This window comes from Eublepharis macularius, unplaced genomic scaffold, assembly GCF_028583425.1.
Source record: "Eublepharis macularius isolate TG4126 unplaced genomic scaffold, MPM_Emac_v1.0 Eublepharis_22, whole genome shotgun sequence".
Taxonomy (NCBI): Eukaryota; Metazoa; Chordata; class Lepidosauria; order Squamata; family Eublepharidae; genus Eublepharis; species Eublepharis macularius.
This window is the reverse complement of record NW_026559724.1, coordinates 232,268-255,389: the sequence shown is the minus strand read 5'-3', so window position 1 is coordinate 255,389 and position 23,122 is coordinate 232,268. Positions and strand designations below refer to the sequence as shown.

Genomic DNA, 23,122 nt, shown 5'->3' with positions numbered 1-23,122 from the left:
AGTGAGCGAGGGAGTTAGAGTTCCTCCCATTACCTCCCTGCCCAGTATTGAGGGTTTGATATAGGGTTCTATCCAGTCTTCGGAGGAGGGGTAAGGCTGTAGTTTAGAGTTTAAAAGAGTTCTATACCTAGTGTGAGATGCAGACAGGGTTCTGTATTCAGTGTTTGTGTTTTTCGTAATGGTCTGGGGATGATTTACGGGATGTCCCTTTGCTGGATGTCTCCAAACAGAGAACGAGTCGCCTGAGGGTCGGCAAGCGAAAGAGTGAGAGCATATCCCCTCTCCTCCCTGCCCGGCATTGAGGGTTTGATATAGGGTTCTATCCAGTATTTGGAGGAGGGGTGGGGCTGTAGTTTAGAGTTTAAAAGGTTTCTATACCTAGGGTGAGATGCAGACCGTGTTCCGTATTAAGTGTTTGTCTTTTTCGTAATGGTCTGGGGATGATTTACGGGATGTCGCTTGGCTGGATGTCTCCAAACAGAGAACGAGTCGCCCTGAGGGCGGGCGAACGAGGGAGTTAGAGTTCCTCCCATTACCTCCCTGCCCGGCATTGAGTGTTTGATATAGGGTTCTTTCCAGTCTTTGGAGGAGGGCTGTGGCTGGAGTTTAGAGTTTGGAAGTGTTCTATACCAAGGGTGAGATGCAGACAGGGTTCTGTATTCAGTGTTTGTCTTTTTCGTAATGGTCGGGGGATGATTTACGTGATGTCCCTCGACTGGATGTCTCCAAACAGAGAACGAGTCGCCTGAGGGCGGGCAAGCGAGGGAGTGAGAGCATATCCCCTCCCCTCCCTGCCCGGCATTGAGGGTTTGATATAGGGTTCTATCCAGTCTTTGGAGGAGGGGTGGGGCTGTAGTTTAGAGTTTAAAAGAGTTCTATACCTAGGGTGAGATGCAGACAGTGTTTCGTATTCAGTTTTTGTCTTTTTCGTAATGGTCTGGGGATGATTTACGCGATGTCCCTTGCCTGGATGTCTCCAAACATCGAATGAGCCGCCCTTAGGGTGGGCGAGCGAGGGAGTTAGAGTTCCTCCCGTTACCTCCCTGCCCGGCATTGAGGGTTTGATATAGGGTTCTATCCAGTCTTTGGAGGAGGGTTAAGTCTGTAGTTTAGAGTTTTAAAGAGTTCTATACCTAGGGTGAGATGCAAACAGGGTTCCGTATTCAGTTTTTGTCTTTTTCGTAATGGTCTGGGGATGATTTACGCAATGTCCCTTAGCTGAATGTCTCCAAACGGAGAACAAATCGCCCTGAGGGTGGGCGAGCGAGGGAGTGAGAGCTCGTCCCCTCCCCTCCCTCCCCGGCATTGAGAGTTTGATATAGGGTTCTATCCAGTCTTTGGAGGAGGGGTGTCGCTGGAATTTAGAGTTTCGAAGTGTTCTATACATAGGGTGAGATGCAGACAGGGTTCTGTATTCAGTTTTTGTCTTTTTTGTAATGGTCTGGGGATGATTTACGTGATGTCCCTCGGCTGGATGTCTCCAAACAGAGAACGAGTCGCCCTGAGGGTGGGCGAGCAAGGGAGGGAGAGTTCCTCCCCTCCCCTCCCTTCCCGGAATTGAGGGTTTGATATAGGGTTCTATCCAGTCTTTGGAGAAGGGGTGGGGCTGTCGTTTCGAGTTCGGAAGAGTTCTATACCTAAGGTGAGATGCAGACAGGGTTCCGTATTCAGTGTTTGTCTTTTTCGTAATGATCTGGGGATGATTTACGGGATGTCCCTTTGCTGGATGTCTCCAAACGGAGAACAAGTCGACCTGAGGGTGGGCGAGCGATGGAGTGAGAGCTCGTCCCCTCCCCTCCCTGCCCAGCATTGAGGGTTTGATATAGGTTTCTATCCAGTCTTTGGAGGAGGGGTGTGGCTGGAGTTTAGAGTTTGGAAGTGTTCTATACCTAGGGTGAAAAGTAGACAGGGTTCTGTATTCCGTGTTCGTCTTTTTCGCAATGGTCTGGGGATGATTTACGTGATGTCCCTTTGCTGGATGTCTCCAAACGGAGAAAGAGTCTCCCAGAGGGCGGGCGAGCGAGGGAATTAGAGTTTCTCCCATTACCTCCCTGCGTGGCATTGAGGGTTTCATATAGGGTTCTATTCAGTCTTTGGAGGCGGGATAAGGATGTAGGTTAGAGTTCTAAAGAGTTCTATACCTAGGGTGAGATGCAGGCAGTATTCCGTATTCAGTTTTTGTGTTTTTCGTAATGGTCTGGGGATGATTAACGGGATGTTCCTTTGCTGGATATCTCCAAATGGAGAACGAATCGCCCAGAGGGCGGGCGATCGAGGGAATTAGATTTTCTCCCATTACCTCCCTGCCCGGCATTGAGGGTTTGATATAGGGTTCTATCCAGTCTTCGGAGGAGGGGTAAGGCTGAAGTTTAGAGTTTTAAAGAGTTCTATATCTAGGGTGAGATGCAAACAGGGTTCCGTATTCAGTTTTTGTCTTTTTCGTAATGGTCTGGGGATGATTTACGTGATGTCCCTCGGCTGGATGTCTCCAAACAGAGAACGAGTCACCTGAGGGCGGGCAAGCGAGGGAGTGAGAGCATATCCCCTCCGCTCCCTGCCCGGCATTGAGGGTTTGTTATCGGGTTCTCTCCAGTCTTTGGAGGAGGGGTGGGGCTGTAGTTTAGAGTTTAAAAGAGTTCTATACCTATGGTGAGATGCAGACAGGGTTCCGTATTCAGTGTTTGTCTTTTTCGTAATGGTCTGGGGATGATTTACGGGATGTCCCTTGGCTGGATGTCTCCAAACAGAGAACGAGTCGCCCTGAGAGTGGGCGAGCGAGGGAGTGAGAGCTCGTCCCCTGCCCTTCCTGCCCGGCATTGAGGGTTTGATATAGGTTTCTATCCAGTTTTGGAGGAGGGGTGGGGCTGTAGTTTAGAGTTTGGAACAGTTCTATATCTAGGGTGAGATGCGGACAGGGTTCCATATTCAGTGTTGGTCTTTTTCGTAATGGTCTGGGGATGATTTACTGGATGTCCCTTTGCTGGCTGTCTCGAAACAACGAACGAGAAGCCCCGAGGGTGGGCGAGCAAGGGAGGGAGAGTTCCTCCCCTCCCCTCCCCTTCCAGCATTGAGGGTTTGATATAGGGTTCTATCTAGTCTTTGGAGAAGTGGTGGGGCTGTGGTTTAGAGTTTGGAAGAGTTCTATACCTAGGGTGATATACATTGAGGGTTCCATATTCAGTGTTTGACTTTTTCGTAATGGTCTGGGGATGATTTACAGGATGTCTCTTTGTTGGATGTCTCCAAACGGAGAACGAGTTGCCGTGAGAGTGGGCTAGCGAGGGAGTGAGAGCTCATCCCCTCCCATCTCTGCCCGGCATTGAGGGTTTGATAGAGGTTTCTATCCAGTCTTTGGAGGAGGGGTGTGGCTGGGGTTTAGAGTTGGAAGTGTTCTATACCTAGGGTGAGATGCAGACAGTGTTCCGTATTCCGTGTTTGTCTTTTTCGTAATGATCTGGGGATGATTTACGTGATGTCCCTTGGCTGGATGTCTCCAAACAGCGAACGAGCCGCCCTTAGGGTGGGCGAGCGAGGGAGTTAGAGTTCCTCCCATTACCTCCCTGCCCAGCATTTAGGGTTTGATATAGGGTTCTATCCAGTCTTCGGAGGAGGGGTAAGGCTGTAGATTAGAGTTTAAAACAGTTGTATACCTAGGGTGAGATGCAGACAGGGTTAGGGTTAGGGTTAGGGTTAGGGTCTGGGGATGATTTACGGGATGTCCCTTTGCTGGATGTCTCCAAACAGAGAACGAGTCACCCTGAGGGCGGGCGAGCGACGGAGTTAGAGTTCCTCCCATTACCTCCCTGCCCGGCATTGAGCGTTTGATATAGGGTTCTATCCTGTCTTTGGAGGAGGGGTGTGGCTGGAGTTTAGAGTTTGGAAGTGTTCTATACCAATGGTGAGATGCAGAAAGGGTTCTGTATTCAGTGTTTGTCTTTTTCGTAATGGTCTGGAGATGATTTACGTGATGTCCCTCGGCTGGATGTCTCCAAACAGAGAACGAGTAGCCTGAGGGCGGGCAAGTGAGGGAGTGAGAGTTCCTCCCCTCTTCTCCCTGCCCGGCATTGAGGGTTTGATATAGGGTTCTATCCAGTCTTTGGAGGAGGGGTGGGGCTGCAGTTTAGAGTTTAAAAGAGTTCTATACCTAGGGTGAGATGCAGACAGTGTTCCGTATTCAGTTTTTGTCTTTTTCGTAATGGTCTGGGGATGATTCACGTGATGTCCCTTGGCTGGATGTCTCCAAACAGCGAACGAGTCGCCCTGAGGGCGGGTGAGCGAGGGAGTTAGAGTCCTCCCATTACCTCCCTGCCCAGCATTGAGGGTTTGATATAGGGTTCTATCCAGTCTTCGGAGGAGGGGTAAGGATGTAGATTAGAGTTTAAGAGCTCTATACCTAGGGTGAGATGCAGACAGGGTTCTGTATTCAGTGTTTGTCTTTTTCATAATGGTCTGGGGATGATTTACGGGATGTCCCTTGGCTGGATGTCTCCAAACAGCGATCTAGTCGCCCTTAGCGTGGGCGAGTGAGGGAGTGAGAGTTCCTCCCCTCCCCTCCCTGCCCAGCATTGAGGGTTTGATATAGGGTTCTATCCAGTCTTTGGAGGAGGGGTGGGGCTGTAGTTTATAGTTTAAAAGAGTTCTATACCTAGGGTGAGATGCAGACAGGGTTCCGTATTCAGTTTTTGTCTTTTTCGTAATGGTCTGGGGATGATTTTCTTGATGTCCCTTGGCTGGATGTCTCCAAACAGCGAACGAGTCGCCCTTAGGGCGGGTGAGCGAGGGAGTTAGAGTTCCTCCCATTACCTCCCTGCCCAGCATTGAGGGTTTGATATAGGGTCCTATCCAGTCTTCGGAGGAGGGGTAAGGCTGTAGTTTAGAGTTTAAAAGAGTTCTATACCTAGTGTGAGATGCAGACAGGGTTCTGTATTCAGTGTTTATCTTTTTCGTTATGGTCTGGGGATGATTTACGGGATGTCCCTTTGCTGGATGTCTCCAAACAGAGAACGAGTCGCCCTTAGGGCGGGTGAGCGAGGGAGTTAGAGTTCCTCCCATTACCTCCCTGCCCAGCTTTGAGGGTTTGATATAGGGTCCTATCCAGTCTTCGGAGGAGGGGTAAGGCTGTAGTTTAGAGTTTAAAAGAGTTCTATACCTAGTGTGAGATGCAGACAGGGTTCCGTATTCAGTGTTTATCTTTTTCGTTATGGTCTGGGGATGATTTACGGGATGTCCCTTTGCTGGATGTCTCCAAACAGAGAACGAGTCACCCTGAGGGCGGGCGAGCGAGGGCGTTAGAGTTCCTCCCATTACCTCCCTGCCCGGCATTGAGCGTTTGATATACGTTTCTATCCAGTCTTTGGAGGAGGGGTGTGGCTGGGGTTTAGAGTTTGGAAGTGTTCTATACCTAGGGTGAGATGCAGACAGGGTTCTGTATTCAGTTTTTGTCGTTTTCGTAATGGTCTGGGGATGATTTACGTGATGTCCCTTGGCTTGGTGTCTCAAAACAGCGAATGAGTCGCCCTTAGGGCGTGCGTGCGAGGGAGTTAGAGTTCCTCCCATTACCTCCCTGCCCGGCATTGAGGGTTTGATATATGGTTCTATCCAGTCTTCGGAGGAGGGGTAAGGATGTAGGTTAGAGTTTAAAAGAGTTCTATACCTAGGGTGAGATGCAGACAGGGTTCTGTATTCAGTGTTTGTCTTTTTCGTAATGGTCTGGGGATGATTTACGGGATGTCCCTTGGCTGGATTTTTGGATATGCTCACGTTTCCTGTGGGTGGGCTGCAGCTACTTTCCTGTGTCCCCCCTCTAATCAACAAGAGTGACCTGTTGATTAGCCGTTCTGAATTCATCTTGCTCCTGCTTCCGGTTACGATCATCTTGGGCGCCCTTAGAGATGAAGAGCTAGCTTTCAACTCCCTACTGCGACCAGGACATCAGCGGGCTAGGTCCTTTGCGGAACACAGCGGAGCCACTCCCAGACTCTCTCCCCAGTCGAACAGGCACAACTGTCTATCCTCCGTAAGAGACTGGCCCTGCAGCTCCTCTCACAGTCGACCTTTACGGTACAGATTGGACAGCTGCCGGAGTTTGAATCGTTACAGAACGGTGTGGTGCATAGAATCAAAAACGAGCCGGAGCTCCTTACCAGTGTCAACTTTTTCCACTTTCGTCTTTATGCTTCTGTTTTTTCTGAATTGCCATGCAGATCACACACATGGGGGTTATTTTCTAGGTCCTGGCTGCAAAGCAGAAAATCCTTTTGAAATGACAGAACTTTTCATCCGTAGGTGAAGTATGTTTTACAATATTGGCTCTAAAAGTTTTTCCTTCAATATTTAATTGTATCGATACTGTTCTCTCTCAATAGTGCGAACAATAGGGATCTACCTTTGGTTTCCAATTTGTTTTCTCTCTCTGACGTTTCCTTGTAGAAATTTCTCATTTTTTTAAACTACAGGCCTGTTGGCTTAGGAGATAATTTTATGTCTTGCAGATCCTCTTTCAGAGTCACTTTCCCACAGGTTACTTTGACAATTATACACAGCACAGTCTGCTTTTTAAGGGAGCAGCGGCGACAACACTTGACCGTGCTGGTTTAACGATCCCTTTCAGAAAAGCCAGTGGTTGAACTAGAATCTGAAAGACCAGGATTTGAATCCGTGCTTTGCCCAGAAGCTCACTAGTTGACCTCTGGCCACCGTCTATCAGGCTACCTCATCAACAGGGTATCTTTGAGAATAAAAAGGAGGTTAGAAGTGGAGAATACATTCCTTTGGATGCTGTCTGAGGAGAAATGTTTGGCATAAATACCCAATCCGATCTGGCGGTGCTTGAGAAGTGCAGGCTTTTCACTCGGTCATCTTTAGTTCCCTCACTATCCTTTCAATCTACTGAACCCAAAGTGGACCGCTGTCAATTCTGAAACTTATGTAGTACAAGAGGTTTCCTATCCAATGACTAAATAAGGTCAGCCCTGTTTATCTTCTGAGATCTGATCTTGTCAGATATCAAATCTTCAGCAAGGCTGATCTTGTTAAGTCATCGGATGGGAGACCAGAAGATGGCAAGCCGCCTCCGTTAGCCTCTTGCCACAAAAACCCTACAAGGGGTCGCCCTAAGTCAACTAGGATTCTAAAACAGGATTTGGTTTTTTAAACTATTCAGTAATTATGTTACGATGCTCACAATTGCAGATAAGATTTAAATGGATACTGCCTAGTCATTGTGGGCTTTAACACCCTTCCTCTTTCCACTTTGATTGAGGGATCTCGAACAGTGGCAGGAACTGAATGCAGGCCCAAGATTTGTAGTTTGCCGATTAACTCTGCGTTGCTCTCGGAGCGGAAAACTTTACCGAGCTCAGCCTTCTATGTTTGGAATCTTCTTGGCATTGTGCTTCAGCATTGCTTGCATAAATACAGTCCCCTTTAATAATAACATTTGATTTATATACTGCCTTTAGGATGCCTTATCGCCTACTCGGAATGGTTTACAAAGTACTCTATCTTTATCCCCACAATGATCACCCTATGAGGTGGATTGGTCTGAGAGAGTGCCTGTTAACTGACTGACCCAAAGTCACCCAACTGGCTTCAAGTGGAGAAGTGGGAAAATCAAACCCGGTTCTCCAGATTAGAGTCCCGCCCTCTTAACTGCTACACCAAACTGGCTTTCTTTCACCATAGGATACGTTCTCTTGCGCTGCTGCTTCTTTACCACAGGAAGACAAAACTTCTGAAGAGTTTCCTTCCAGGAGGTAAAGAAGTGGTCTGTTCCTCAATCTCTGCACATGACATTGCTGTCAAGGACACAGGAAGCATGAGTGTCAATAGAGAGTATGTTTTATTTGCGGTGGCACAGTAACATCATTAAATTTCTCCCTGTAACTAGAGCTCGATGTCCTAATGACAAGAATGAAATGCCTGAAGGATCACCATCCACATTATACGCTACTTGCGCCTGTTTCACTCGGGAGATGTTGTGCCGGTGGAAAGCATAAAGTGAAGCCTTGGACTAATCTGCATCACACGACGAGGCTGCTGTCGCTCTGGAGCATATCACACCCTCAGATGTGGTTTCTATGTGGAGAAAGAGATTAAGTTAAAGCCAAAATGTTTAGCGTTTAATAAGCGCTTTCTTCATCAAATCAATCCCGCTGACCGTTATCAAGACATGCTTGTTTCTCAAGGAGAAACCTGGTTTTAAAGGCCAACATCACTCAATTAGTGCTCTGAAAGACCACTATAAACCCAGCGTGCAAAGTCTGGGTTTGAGGCCAGTAGCGAGACTTGTTCACATACTCGTTCCATACTCGTTCACATTTCGTGTCAAGGCCAGCTCACTCTTTAAAGAGGAAAGCTGATTCTTAGAATTCAATTGAACAGATTTTACAAAAAACAGAGAACAGCAACATGACAAGAGCACCACGTATGTACAAACATGTTAGCGTAAGGCCAGGAAATGCAGGGAAGTACAGTATATTTTTATCATCACATCATTCCTGTGAGGTAAGTTAGGCCGAGAGTGGGATCCGTCCAAGATCAGCCAGGGCAGAGCAGGAATTTAAGCCTGTTTTCCCAGATTCTTCCTCAGTATTCTGACCACTGCACTACACTGGCACTCTATGATTTATTATATTTCTTAAAAACAAAACAGAAGTCTTTGTCAGGTTGTAGATGTCAGGGCGTCACAGAAATTTTGGGTTTCTGAGAATCGTAATTAAACATAGAGTACTACATAAATGTACTGACATGTAAGCATAAGGCCAAGGAATGCAGGGAAGCACAATATATTTTAGTCACCTAAACATCCCTGTGAGGAAGGTTAGGCTGAGAGAGTCCAAGGCCAGCCAGGGCAGAAATTTAAGCCTGCTTTCACAGGGCCTTCCTCAATATTCTGAGCACCACACTACACTGGCACTCTACAGTGTCTACATGCTGCCTTGCTCCTTGGAAATGGTGCCCAATGCAAAATTTAGTGAAGTGTATCGAGAATTGGTAGGCTTGGAAACAATGAAAAGGACTACATAACATGCGTCCTTTCAACCCTCCTGTAGCTGAAAAAATGGATTGGGGTGAGTGGAAAACATCTCACGGCACGGTTTCCAGGGGGTAGCTGAGTTCAGACTTCAAATGCCACACGCTCTGGTGTCAAACAAGCTGGTGACACAAAGAAGATGCGCTGCCGTACACAGTCCTCTTCTCACCTGCAGGATCCTGTCAGAGAAGTTTCAAGGAAAGAAAACAAAACTTGCTTATACCTATACTAGACCAGGATCGCGATCAAACACCAAAGAGTGTTTCGTATTTATCTTTTTATAACTAAAAAAGATACCACATTGTGTGCAAGCTTCTGAGAAAAACAGAAGCCTTTCTCATGTTCAATCAGAAGATCCTACACCGGGATCTTCTACATCCTTTATTAGCGCAACTTTCAGAGTTTTCTGATGATTTTAATATTCGGTTCCTGCTTGATAATCCAGATGGGAAAATAACGGAAATGGTACCTAAGTTCCTCTACAGTGCCATGGCTATACGCCCAGACAAGTGATATTCTGCACTGCTTTTGCTGCACTGTTGCCCTGCTCTTATCTGTATTTTAATTTCATTTTGTATGGAGTCTCTGTATTTAAATTTTTTTACGTGCCAATAAAGGATCTCATGAACAAGAACAATTCAGCTTTATTTTTAGTAAAAGATGTAACTGTTGAATTCTCTTTATGCTGTTTACTCTTCACCAGTCTTCTAATTATGGTACCCTCTGTCTGGTATTCTTATTTTCTTAAAGCAGTAAAGTAAGTTGTCTTTTTCGTTGTCCACTTTAAGGCACACCTTTATTTTGGGTAGTTAAAAAGTTGGCCAAGCCTGAAAAATCAGAAAAAGAATCACAAGTTCCCACATCTTGCTCTTCTGCTACAGACCAACGCAGGTATCCATCCACCTGAAACAGGCCTTTAGGGAGTCACTCACAATTCTGTGATGCCCCTCTTGGGCGACTCCCCCTTTAAAAATAAGGCTGGCTATAGGCCTTGGCAAGAAACAGTCTGAATTTTCAGGAGCTTAACTGTATGTCAATGCAAAAGTTACTCCAGGTGTTTTGGAAATATTACCTTCGATGCCTTATAGCATACAGAACATTAATGTCTAAATTTCAGCTAAAATATATTTTCAGTTCAGGAAGAACTGAAGCGTTCCTACGTCTAGGTTACATCTGCTCGATTACCCTTTTAAGGTATTCAATTACTTGTCTAGAAGACGCTTAGTAAAGAAAAAGAATGGCAACAGTTAGCTGCTAACCATGAGATTCTCTTTCAATTTTACCTTAAAGATTCCTGCTTTTATTTGCTTAACACATGTAATACTGAAGTGCATGAAGTTTTCCATAGATAAACCTTTAAACACTGACCAGATGATAACTCAAATAAAACAAACATTATGCATCAACTGCACAATCTGTTATTAATCTATTGCAAATTTAAACTCCAACATAGCAGTACATTCTGAAAAGTTATGTGGGATAAGTTGCAGCAATTATGAACAAATAACAAATACAAGCATGAACTTTCAAGGTACACTTGTGCACGGGGGAGGGACATCTACGGGATGTGTGTGTATTGTTATTCTTACCCATAGGAGCAGCAGGAGTTAAAGCCATGCTTTGAAGCAAGGCTTCTGCTTCCCTTCTCTTCTTTTCAAGGTCAGGCTTTTCTTGTACAGCAAGAGCTTCTTTCCTCTGATCCATCTGCAAGTTTTAAAATGAAAATATTTATGTGGCAGCAGATAGTTTCAATCTCTCTCCTGAGTAAAAATAGATCCAGCCATGTTAGATGCATCTGACGAGAACTGTGATTCGCGAAAACCTAACCTACCTGACAAGGTTGGTGTGGGGACAATTTCCACCCATGGCATAACCGCAAGGTAGTGTTGTACAGTTGTTAGTGTCTTTCCCTCAGTTCTGCCAGGCTGCAAATCTTCCCCCACCCCCACACACAGGAGCTTTGGACATACTACAAACTTGTTGCAGGCAGGATTGTAGGAGGGACAGTTTTAGTGTGCAAGGACACACGGGAACTTAAACTCTCTGCTGTTCTAGCATTCTGGAAGAAAAGCAGCACTAAGAAATGCTTCCTCCATTAATGGCTGAATGAGGAGGCAGCTTGATATAATGGTTAGCGTCCAAGGACACATTGAAAATTTTCTCAGTGTTCTGCATGAAAAAGAGCATTACAAAAAGAATTTTCCTGCTCATGGCATAACAGAGAGTCAGTGTCGTACAGTGGTTAGTGTCGTTCCCTCAGTCCTGCCAGGCTGCATTTATCCCCCCCCCCCGCACACACACACAGGGGATGTGCACACACTAAAAACATATTGAAGGCAGGATTTTAGGGGAGAAAGTTTTAGTTTGCAAGGAAACAAGGTACCTTAACTCACTGCTGTTCTAGCACTCATGCCTGCGTGAAGAAGAAGTGTGGTATATTAGTGTCCCAGGACAGACACTAATGCAGAATGCTAGTAGAGCAGTGAGAGAGTGTTCAGTGTCTCCCTGGACACTAACCTGCCTCTTCACAAAGTTTTGCCTGCAATAAGTTCTGAGTGCGTCCAAAGGCATACTCATGAGTGGAGGGAGCACTGATTAATGCTGCCTCTCTTACAGATTGCTAGAGCAGCAGTGAGATAAGTTTCAGGGTGTCCCTGCACACGAAAACTGTCTCTCACTGCTCTACTAGCATTCAGCATGAAAAAGAAGCATTGCAAAAAGGCTTCTCCGGCTCATGGCATAAGAGAGAGGCAGTGTGGTACAGTGGTTAGTGTCCATCCCTCACTGTCCCTCCCACAATCCTGCCTGCAGTAAGTTTTCAGTATGTCCAAACCCACTATGGGAGGGGAGAGAATTGCACCTTGGCAGAACTGAGGGAAGGACACTAACCACTGTACTACACTGCCTCTCTGTTATGCCATGAGTCTTTTTGCAATGCTCCTTTTCGCGCAGAATGCTAATAGAGCAGTGAGAGAGTGTTCAGTGTCTCCCTGGACACTAACCTGCCTCTTCACAAAGTTTTGCCTGCAATATGTTCTCAGTGTGTAAAAAGGCATATTCATGAGTGGAGGGAGCACTGATTAATGCTGCCTCTCTTACAGATTGCTAGAGCAGCAGTGAGATAAGTTTCAGTGTGCCCCTGCACACTAAAACTGTCTCTCACTGCTCTACTAGCATTCAGCATGAAAAAGAAGCATTGCAAAAAGGCTTCTCCCGCTCATGGCATAAGAGACAGGCAGTGTGGTACAGTGGTTAGTGTCCTTCCCTCACTGTCCCTCCCACAATCCTGCCTGCAGTAAGTTTTCAGTATGTCCAAACCCATTATGGGAGGGGAGAGAATTGCACCGTGGCAGAACTGAGGGAAGGACACTAACCACTGTACTACACTGCCTCTCTGTTATGCCATGAGTCTTTTTGCAATGCTCTTTTTCGCGCAGAATGCTAATAGAGCAGTGAGAGAGTGTTCAGTGTCTCCCTGGACACTAACCTGCCTCTTCACAAAGTTTTGCCTGCAATAAGTTCTGAGTGCGTCCAAAGGCATACTCATGAGTGGAGGGAGCACCGATTAATGCTGCCTCTCTTACAGATTGCTAGAGCAGCAGTGAGATAAGTTTCAGTGTGCCCCTGCACACTAAAACTGTCTCTCACGGCTCTACTAGCATTCAGCATGAAAAAGAAGCATTGCAAAAAGTCTTCTCCCGCTCATGGCATAAGAGACAGGCAGTGTGGTACAGTGGTTAGTGTCCTTCCCTCACTGTCCCTCCCACAATCCTGCCTGCAGTAAGTTTTCAGTATGTCCAAACCCCCTATGGGAGGGGAGAGAATTGCACCGTGGCAGAACTGAGGGAAGGACACTAACCACTGTACTACACTGCCTCTCTGTTATGCCATGAGTCTTTTTGCAATGCTCTTTTTCGCGCAGAATGCTAATAGAGCAGTGAGAGAGTGTTCAGTGTCTCCCTGGACACTAACCTGCCTCTTCACAAAGTTTTGCCTGCAATAAGTTCTGAGTGCGTCCAAAGGCATACTCATGAGTGGAGGGAGCACCGATTAATGCTGCCTCTCTTACAGATTGCTAGAGCAGCAGTGAGATAAGTTTCAGTGTGCCCCTGCACACTAAAACTGTCTCTCACTGCTCTACTAGCATTCAGCATGAAAAAGAAGCATTGCAAAAAGGCTTCTCCCGCTCATGGCATAAGAGACAGGCAGTGTGGTACAGTGGTTAGTGTCCTTCCCTCACTGTCCCTCCCACAATCCTGCCTGCAGTAAGTTTTCAGTATGTCCAAACCCACTATGGGAGGGGAGAGAATTGCACCGTGGCAGAACTGAGGGAAGGACACTAACCACTGTACTACACTGCCTCTCTGTTATGCCATGAGTCTTTTTGCAATGCTCTTTTTCGCGCAGAATGCTAATAGAGCAGTGAGAGAGTGTTCAGTGTCTCCCTGGACACTAACCTGCCTCTTCACAAAGTTTTGCCTGCAATAAGTTCTGAGTGCGTCCAAAGGCATACTCATGAGTGGAGGGAGCACCGATTAATGCTGCCTCTCTTACAGATTGCTAGAGCAGCAGTGAGATAAGTTTCAGTGTGCCCCTGCACACTAAAACTGTCTCTCACGGCTCTACTAGCATTCAGCATGAAAAAGAAGCATTGCAAAAAGGCTTCTCCCGCTCATGGCATAAGAGACAGGCAGTGTGGTACAGTGGTTAGTGTCCTTCCCTCACTGTCCCTCCCACAATCCTGCCTGCAGTAAGTTTTCAGTATGTCCAAACCCACTATGGGAGGGGAGAGAATTGCACCTTGGCAGAACTGAGGGAAGGACACTAACCACTGTACTACACTGCCTCTCTGTTATGCCATGAGTCTTTTTGCAATGCTCCTTTTCGCGCAGAATGCTAATAGAGCAGTGAGAGAGTGTTCAGTGTCTCCCTGGACACTAACCTGCCTCTTCACAAAGTTTTGCCTGCAATATGTTCTCAGTGTGTAAAAAGGCATATTCATGAGTGGAGGGAGCACTGATTAATGCTGCCTCTCTTACAGATTGCTAGAGCAGCAGTGAGATAAGTTTCAGTGTGCCCCTGCACACTAAAACTGTCTCTCACTGCTCTACTAGCATTCAGCATGAAAAAGAAGCATTGCAAAAAGGCTTCTCCCGCTCATGGCATAAGAGACAGGCAGTGTGGTACAGTGGTTAGTGTCCTTCCCTCACTGTCCCTCCCACAATCCTGCCTGCAGTAAGTTTTCAGTATGTCCAAACCCATTATGGGAGGGGAGAGAATTGCACCGTGGCAGAACTGAGGGAAGGACACTAACCACTGTACTACACTGCCTCTCTGTTATGCCATGAGTCTTTTTGCAATGCTCTTTTTCGCGCAGAATGCTAATAGAGCAGTGAGAGAGTGTTCAGTGTCTCCCTGGACACTAACCTGCCTCTTCACAAAGTTTTGCCTGCAATAAGTTCTGAGTGCGTCCAAAGGCATACTCATGAGTGGAGGGAGCACCGATTAATGCTGCCTCTCTTACAGATTGCTAGAGCAGCAGTGAGATAAGTTTCAGTGTGCCCCTGCACACTAAAACTGTCTCTCACGGCTCTACTAGCATTCAGCATGAAAAAGAAGCATTGCAAAAAGGCTTCTCCGGCTCATGGCATAAGAGACAGGCAGTGTGGTACAGTGGTTAGTGTCCTTCCCTCACTGTCCCTCCCACAATCCTGCCTGCAGTAAGTTTTCAGTATGTCCAAACCCACTATGGGAGGGGAGAGAATTGCACCGTGGCAGAACTGAGGGAAGGACACTAACCACTGTACTACACTGCCTCTCTGTTATGCCATGAGTCTTTTTGCAATGCTCTTTTTCGCGCAGAATGCTAATAGAGCAGTGAGAGAGTGTTCAGTGTCTCCCTGGACACTAACCTGCCTCTTCACAAAGTTTTGCCTGCAATAAGTTCTGAGTGCGTCCAAAGGCATACTCATGAGTGGAGGGAGCACCGATTAATGCTGCCTCTCTTACAGATTGCTAGAGCAGCAGTGAGATAAGTTTCAGTGTGCCCCTGCACACTAAAACTGTCTCTCACGGCTCTACTAGCATTCAGCATGAAAAAGAAGCATTGCAAAAAGGCTTCTCCCGCTCATGGCATAAGAGACAGGCAGTGTGGTACAGTGGTTAGTGTCCTTCCCTCACTGTCCCTCCCACAATCCTGCCTGCAGTAAGTTTTCAGTATGTCCAAACCCACTATGGGAGGGGAGAGAATTGCACCGTGGCAGAACTGAGGGAAGGACACTAACCACTGTACTACACTGCCTCTCTGTTATGCCATGAGTCTTTTTGCAATGCTCTTTTTCGCGCAGAATGCTAATAGAGCAGTGAGAGAGTGTTCAGTGTCTCCCTGGACACTAACCTGCCTCTTCACAAAGTTTTGCCTGCAATAAGTTCTGAGTGCGTCCAAAGGCATACTCATGAGTGGAGGGAGCACTGATTAATGCTGCCTCTCTTACAGATTGCTAGAGCAGCAGTGAGATAAGTTTCAGTGTGCCCCTGCACACTAAAACTGTCTCTCACTGCTCTACTAGCATTCAGCATGAAAAAGAAGCATTGCAAAAAGGCTTCTCCCGCTCATGGCATAAGTGACAGGCAGTGTGGTACAGTGGTTAGTGTCCTTCCCTCACTGTCCCTCCCACAATCCTGCCTGCAGTAAGTTTTCAGTATGTCCAAACCCACTATGGGAGGGGAGAGAATTGCACCGTGGCAGAACTGAGGGAAGGACACTAACCACTGTACTACACTGCCTCTCTGTTATGCCATGAGTCTTTTTGCAATGCTCTTTTTCGCGCAGAATGCTAATAGAGCAGTGAGAGAGTGTTCAGTGTCTCCCTGGACACTAACCTGCCTCTTCACAAAGTTTTGCCTGCAATAAGTTCTGAGTGCGTCCAAAGGCATACTCATGAGTGGAGGGAGCACCGATTAATGCTGCCTCTCTTACAGATTGCTAGAGCAGCAGTGAGATAAGTTTCAGTGTGCCCCTGCACACTAAAACTGTCTCTCACTGCTCTACTAGCATTCAGCATGAAAAAGAAGCATTGCAAAAAGGCTTCTCCCGCTCATGGCATGAGAGAGAGGCAGTGTGGTACAGTGGTTAGTATCCTTCCCTCACTGTCCCTCCTACAATCCTGCCTGCAGTAAGTTTTCAGTATGTCCAAAGCCCCTGTGTGGGGCCGTAGAGATTCACACCCTTGCAGAACTGAGGAAAGGACACTAACCAATGAACCACACTGCCCCTGTTATACTATGAGCAGGAGAAGCCTTTTTGCAATGTTCTTTTTCATGCAGAAAGCTAGTAGAGGAGTGAGAAAATTTTCACTCTGTCCTTGGACACTAACCATTATACCACCCTGCCTCTTCACCAAGCCATCAGTAGAGTGAGCATTTATTAATACTACTTTGCTTGCAGAATGCTAGAGCTGCAGTGAGTATCTCCAAAGCCCCTATGGAGGGGGAGAGAATTGCACCGTGGCAGAACTGAGGGAAGGACACTAACCACTGTACTACACTGCCTCTCTGTTATGCCCTGAGCGCGAAAAGCCTTTTTGCGATGCTCTTTTTCATGCAGAATGCTAGTAGAGCAGTGAGAAAATGTTCAGTGTCACCTTGGACACTAACCACTATACCACACTGCCTCCTCATGGAGCCCTGAGTGGAGGGAGCATTTATTAATGCTGCTTTTCTTGCAGAATTCTAGAACATCGGTGAACTTAAACTTTACTCACTGCTGCTCTAACAATCTGCCAAAAAAGCAGCATTTATAAATGCTCCCTCCACTCATGGCTTAAAGAAGAGGCAGGGCGGTATAGTGGTTAGTGTCCAAGGACACACTGAAAATTCTCACTGTTCTACCAGCATTCTGCTTGAAAAAGAACATTGCACAAAGGCTTCTCCCACTCATGGCATAACAGAGAGGCAGTGTGGTACAGTGGTTAGTGTCCTTCCCTCAGTACTGCCAGGCTACAAATCGCCCCCCACCACCACCAATAGGGGAAGTGGACATACTACAAACTTGTTGCAGGCAGGATTGTAGGAGGGACAGTTTTAGTGTGCAAGGACACACGGGAACTTAACTCTCTGCTGTTCTAGCATTCTGGAAGAAAAGCAACACAAATAAACGCTCCCTCCACTCATGGCTTAATGAGGAGGCAGGGTTGTATAATGGTTAGCGTCCAAAGACGCATTCAAAATTTTCTCACTGCTCTACTAGCATTCAGCATGAAAAAGATCACTGCAAAAGGGCTTCCCCCACGCGTGGTGTAACAGAGAGGCACTGTGCTACAGTGGTTAGTGTCCTTCCCTCAGTCCTGCCAGGCTGCAATTATCCCCCCCCCACACATAGGGGATTTGCACACACTAAAAACATACTGAAGGCAGGATTTTAGGGGGGAAAGTTTTAGTTTGCAAGGACACAAGGAACCTTAACTCACTGCTGCTCTAGCATTCTGAAAGAAAAGCAGCATTTATAAATGCTCCCTCCACTCATGGCTTAAAGACGAGGCAGGGTGGTCTAGTGGTTAGTGCCCAAGGACACGCTGAAAATTCTCACTGTTCTACTAGCATTCTGCATGAAAAGGAAGCATTGCAAAAGGGCTTCTTCCACGCATAGCATAACAGAGAGCCAGTGCGCTACATTGGTTAGTGTCCTTCCCTCAGTTCTGCAAGGGTGTAAATCTCTGCCGGCCCCCCCACACACAGTGACTTTGAATATACTCAGAACTTGTTGCAGGCAGGATTGTAGGAGGGACAGTTTTAGTGCGCAAGAACACACAGAACCTTAACTCACTGCTGCTCTAACATTCTGCAAGAAAAGCAACACAAATAAACGCTCCCTCCACTCATGGCTTAATGAGGAGGCAGGGTTGTATAATGGTTAGCGTCCAAAGACGCATTCAAAATTTTCTCACTGCTCTACTAGCATTCAGCATGAAAAAGATCACCGCAAAAGGGCTTCCCCCACGCGTGGTGTAACAGAGAGGCACTGTTTATGGCTTAATGAAGAGGCAGGGTGGTATAATGGTTGGTGTTCAAGGACACTTTCAAAATTTCTCACTTTTCTACTAGCATTCTTAATGAAAAAGCTTTCCAAATAGACTTCTCCTGCTCATAGCATGACAGAGAGGCAGTGTAGTACAGTGGTTGGTGTCCTTCCTCAGTCCTGCCAGGCTGCAATTACCCACCCCCCCAGTAGGGGATGAAGAAAAGCAGCATTAGTAAATGCTCCCTCCACTCATGGCTGCATGAAGAAGAAGTGTGGTATATTAGTGTCCCAGGACAGACACTAATGCAGAATGCTAGTAGAGCAGTGAGAGAGTGTTCAGTGTCTCCTTGGACACTAACCAATATACCACCCTGCCTCTTCACAAAGTTGGGCCTGCAATAAGTTCGGAGGGTGTCCAAAGGCATACTCATGAGTGGAGGGAGCACTGATTAATGCTGCCTCTCTTACAGATTGCTAGAGCAGCAGTGAGATAAGTTTCAGTGTGCCCCTGCACACTAAAACTGTCTCTCACTGCTCTACTAGCATTCAGCATGAAAAAGAAGCATTGCAAAAAGGCTTCTCCCGCTCATGGCATAAGAGACAGGCAGTGTGGTACAGTGGTTAGTGTCCTTCCCTCACTGTCCCTCCCACAATCCTGCCTGCAGTAAGTTTTCAGCATGTCCAAAGCCCCTGTGTGGGGCCGCAGAGATTCACACCCTTGCAGAACTGAGGAAAGGACACTAACCAATGAGCCACACTGCCCCTGTTATGCCATATTCTGAGCTCTACATCTAGAGGTATGTTCCTGGATGCGTAATCGCAGGGGGCATGTGGTGCAGCCAACATAAAATTGGTCGCAGTCACATATCAGGAGATAGATGACACTAGAGGTGCTGCAGGTGGAAAAAGATCTTGAACGTCGGTGAACTTAAAGTTAACTCGCTGCTGCTCTAGCAATCTGCAAGAAAAGCAGCATTAATAAACCCTCCCTCCACTCATGGCTTAAAGAAGAGGCAGGGCGGTATAGTGGTTAGTGCCCAAGGACACACTGAACATATTCTCACTGCTCTACCAGCATTCTGCTTGAAAAAGAAGCATTGCAAAAAGGCTTCTCCCACTCATGGCATAACAGAGAGGCAGTGTGGTACAGTGGTTAGTGCCCTTCCCTCAGTACTGCCAGGCTACAAATCTCCCCCCACCACCACCAATAGGGGAAGTGGATGCACTAAAAACTTATTGCAGGCAGGATTGTAGGAGGGACAGTTTTAGCGTGCAAGGACACACGGGAACTTAACTCACTGATGTTCTAGCATTCAGTAAGAAAAGCAGCATCAATAAACGCTCCCTCCACTCATGGCTTAATGAAAAGGCCGGGTGGTATAATGGTTAGTGTCCAAAGACAAACTGAAACTTAACTCACTGCTGCTCCAGCATTCTCCAAGAGAAGCATAATTAAATGCTCCCTCCAGTCATAGATTAATGAAGGGGCAGGATGGTACAGTGGTTAGTGTCCAAGGACACACTGAAAACTATCTCACTGTTGTCCTAGAATTCTGCATGAAAAAGAGCACTGCAAAAAGTCTTTTCCCACTCACGGCATAACAGAGAGGCAGTGTTGCAAGTGGTTACTGTCCTTCCCTCATTTCTGCAAGGCTGCCAGTCTCCCCCCCCCCCCACACACAAAATTACAGGCAGGATTGTAGGAGGGACAGTTTTGGTGTGTAAAGACACATGGGAACTTCTCAATGCTGTTCAGGCATTCTTCAAGAAAAGCAAAATCAAAAAGAGTCCAGTAGCACCTTTAAGACTAACCAATTTTATTGTAGCATAAGCTTTCGAATATCAAGTTTTCTTCGTCAGGTATCAGGTATATTGTAGCTTATGCCACAATAAAATTGATTAGTCTTAAAGGTGCTACTGGACTCTTTTTGATTTTGCTACCACAGACTAACACGGCTAACTGCATCTATGACCATTCAAAAAAAGCAGCATTAACAAACGGTCCCTCCACTCATGGCTTAATGAAGAGGCTGGGTGGTATAACGGATAGTGTCCAAGGACACACTGAACATGCTCTCACTGCTCTACTAGCATTCTGCATGAAAAAGAGCATTGCAAAAAGGCTTCTCCTGCTCATGGCATAACAGAGAGGCAGTGTCGTAAACTGGCTAGTGGTTATAGTGCTTAGTGTCCAAGGATACACTGAAAATTTTCTCCCTGTTCTACGAGCATTCTGCATGAAAACGAGCACACAATAACTCAAATAAAACAAACATTACAGATCAACGGTACAATCTGCATTTCATCTACTGCAAATTTAAAGCACAACTTAGAAGTACATTCTGAAAAGTTATGCTGGATAAGTTGAATCAATTATGAACAAATATCAAATAAGCATGAATTAACAACCCAACTTTCAAGGTTCACTTGTGCATGGGTGAGGGACGTTTATGGGATATGTGTTCATTGTAATTCTTACCCGTAGGAGCAGCAGGAGTTAAAGCCATGCTTTGAAGCAAGGCTTCCGCTTCCCTTCTCTTCTCTTCTTTTCAAGGTCAGGCTTTTCTTGTACAGCAAGAGCTTCTTTCTTCTGATCCATCTGGAAGTTTTAAAATGAAAATATTTATGTGGCAGTAGACAGTTTCAAAGTTCACTTCCAAGCAAAAAAGTGGAAACAGAAAGAAGAACATCATCTGTATTTCACGGAGAAAGGCCTGTTCTTGAGAGACTGAGTAACTCCAGCATCCTTTCAATTATCTAGCAAGAGAAACTGGGGAGGAGGTGGAAATAGGAGACAAATGGCCTGTCCCGCCCAGATCTTGACCTCACTCGAGGGTGGAGGGATTGAGAGTAAAGACTGGACCTTAGTAGCACCAAGGCTCTAGAAATGACCTTAAAACTAAAAAGGAACAGACATTCTTTTCTATGCCTCCCGGCTTCCTTGCTTTCCCTGTCATCCCTTATAACACCCATTCAACTCTGAGAGAGAGCAAGGGATAGCACTTTAGTCTACGGTCCCTATCCTTTTTCCAAAGTATCTCTCAGAACCGTTTGGGTACATTACAGCCTTCATAGCCACAGAAAAACCCTCCTCCTAGATAATTCACTTTCGTACAGTTTGTGGAAAGCCAGGAGAACGGGAGACCCAGTGGGGTAGAGCGTTTACAGGATCTGAGAGACCCAAGTTTGAATCTTCTCTCTACCATGGAAGCTTTCTGAATGACTTTGGGCCTGGCACACTCTCAGCTTAACCTGCCTCACAGGGTTGCTGTGAGGATAAAACAAGAGTCAACAAGAACACCTTGGGGAGGAAGGCAGGGTATAAATGAAATAAAGCTATAAGAAAGGATTGCTGTACAAGGACTGCAGGCTAGTTGACTGTGCATGAGGAGTTGACTGTGCATGAGGACAGTCACGGGCTGATCTCAAAGCTACCCGCATGGCTCGGCCACTTTACTATTAAATATTGTGACCCCATGTGATATTCACATGTTCCCCCAATGCCTTCGGAATGATCTCAAGTGTAAAGCTTATTTTAAAATAAGCAGGACCTTTAAAGACAGAGTCATATCCTCCTATAGATTCTCTGCCAATGTAAGCGAAATGGGACAATCTGCTTAAAAAGGTACATGTAGAAATGGCATCTGAGACTGTGAGAGTGGGGAGACAAAAGAAGGCAAAGGAATAGAGTTGTGTAGAAAACGAAAGACTCTTTGCAGGGGGCCAGTCTCTGGCTTCAAAATTAATACCTTTGAAACTGCCGGTATGAGGTATGGGGAGGTGCCGAGAGAGAGGGAGGGAGGGAGGGAGGGAGAGAGAGATTCATTCCTGAGAAAAATGCAAGGAGGTGAGTTGCCACCATGCCATGCCGCATGATAAGTTTCCAACGCTATTTTCCTCTGGTTCAGAAATAAAGATCTTGGCTGCACAACAAAAGGTTTTTTCAAAGGAAAAGGACCTGGGGTGAGGGTGGCTAGGAGATTTAATAAACAAAGCCATTACAATCTGTGCACATGGCAATCTCTGAACATGTACTTAAATCAGCCCCTTTTCAATTTTCAGCAAAAACCAGCCTGCAATAGGAGACACCCCCCCTCCATTGGACACAGTTAGTATTAGATTATGAAAACATTACAATGTAAAGCCCCACAAAAAGAGAAACTGAGCAGGAGAAAGCAGGCATGAGGATCTTAACATGCCTTTCTCCCTCTTACTATGAGAAATGTAAGGAGCGGCTTCTCATGCCAGGGGGAGGCTGAGCTTTCAGATGCCCAAAGCCTGCCGAGAGAGCAGTGCCCATCCTGTTGTAGCCACTCCAGATGAGAGAGAGGCAAAGGCAGGAGAAAAGCTTCCCATGCCAGGGGGTGAGTTTTCAGATGCCCCAAGCCTGCAGAGCCAGCACTGATCCGTCTGCCATTGCCCCTCTTCCTGGTCCCAAGTGACCCCTGCCCTCTCCAGCCCTGCCCCTGCACACCCTGTGCTTGAGCTCCTACCTCCAGACAGGCTCACATGTAGCCCAGCAATTCAAACCGCATTCAAAAGGCAAACGGCTCTAAGGCAGGGAGACAAACGTCCCAGAGAAAGCCCAGGCCCCGCCTCTCCTCTCCTACGGAGCCTGAGAGGAACCAAACTGCCTCCAGATGTGGGCGGGGCCTGCTAAGCCCACCAACTAGCAGGGAGAGAGAAAAGCTCAAACCACGTGCAGCTGCTGCTTCAGGAATTAAAGGGACAGTTTAGTGCGGTGCAGGGCTGGGAAAGCTCTTTAGCTTCTTGCCACGGCCCTGTTTCAAAAGACTGAAGGAACTGCTGCCCTCAACTTCCAGAGATCATCGCTGGCATTTTTAGACAAGCCCAGAAGCCTGTGGAGGGTGTGAGTATGTGCTGTGCCTTCCTCCCCTGGAAGGGGGAATGCTGGAATAGATTTGCTATGTTTTGAAGGAGCCCTGTCACGTCCATCATTTTGATCATGTTTCTTTACACTACAAAGAGGCATTAAATAGCATGTCAGGCTAGGATCTGGGACTCCCAAGCGGAATTCCTGGGCCAGCCACACCATCTCAGCCTAACCT

General features: G+C 46.6%; 1 long non-coding RNA gene across 1 annotated transcript; it reads right to left on the bottom strand.

Moving 5' to 3' along the window:
- Positions 1–9,074: 9,074 nt before the first annotated feature.
- Positions 9,075–22,628, bottom strand: LOC129346779 (uncharacterized). Its single transcript, XR_008598932.1, has 4 exons — positions 22,547–22,628; positions 20,533–20,652; positions 10,624–10,738; positions 9,075–9,213 (listed from the first exon to the last, which is right to left on the bottom strand). It is a non-coding gene; the product is annotated as an uncharacterized LOC129346779 (long non-coding RNA).
- Positions 22,629–23,122: the final 494 nt, after the last annotated feature.